Below are 902 nucleotides of genomic sequence, written 5' to 3'. Positions count from 1 at the left end.
TAGGGACTCAATATGGAAGCTCATGCGCCACTACGGAATACCTGACAAGTTCGTGAGATTGATCAAGAAGATGTATGAGGGAATGAGTTGCAGTGTCTTACTTGGAGGGCAGCGGACAGACTCGTTTGAAGTGAATACAGGAGTGAGACAGGGATGCCTGCTATCGCCTTTACTCTTGAATTTTGCCGGCGACTTGGCACTTCTTTCTCACAGTCGAGCCCGGATGAAACAGAAGACAGATAGCCTCTATACTTTCTCCCGTAGTGTTGGACTCCAGTTTTTTTTTCGAATGAATGCAGCTGACGTTCCTGTAACACTGCAAGGGGCACCATAGGCGGATGTTGAATCCTTCACCTACAGGGAAGTGTCATCGACTGGGCATGGGGAACAGACGAAGACATCAAGGTCAGAATCCAAGAGGCAAGAGCAGCATCCATCATCCTCAGGAATATATGAATGTCTAAAGAACTGGGATTGAACACCAAGCTGAGGATCTTCAAAACAAACGTGACGACTGTTCTACTGTAAGGTTCAGAGACATGGAGGCTCACGGCATAAGCAGCAAGGAAACTGCAGAGCTTCATAAATGGATGCCCGAGAAGGATAGTGGGGATCACGTGGTACGATCGAGTCACAAATGCTCAACTGTGGGAAACAACAAGCCAAAGGCCAGAAACGGAAGATATACAGGTGAAGAAATGGAAATGAGTTGGGCACACCCTGAGGAGACCCACGACAAGCATCATTAGACAGGCTTTGACGTGGAATTCACAAGGAAAACTACTACTACTACTACGACTACTACTACTACTACGACTACTACTACTACTACTACTACTACTACTACTACTACTACTACTACTACTACTACTACTACTACTACTACTACTACTACTACTACT

This window comes from Aplysia californica, unplaced genomic scaffold, assembly GCF_000002075.1.
Source record: "Aplysia californica isolate F4 #8 unplaced genomic scaffold, AplCal3.0 scaffold00307, whole genome shotgun sequence".
NCBI classification, from domain to species: Eukaryota; Metazoa; Mollusca; class Gastropoda; order Aplysiida; family Aplysiidae; genus Aplysia; species Aplysia californica.
This window is presented reverse-complemented; position numbering follows the sequence as displayed.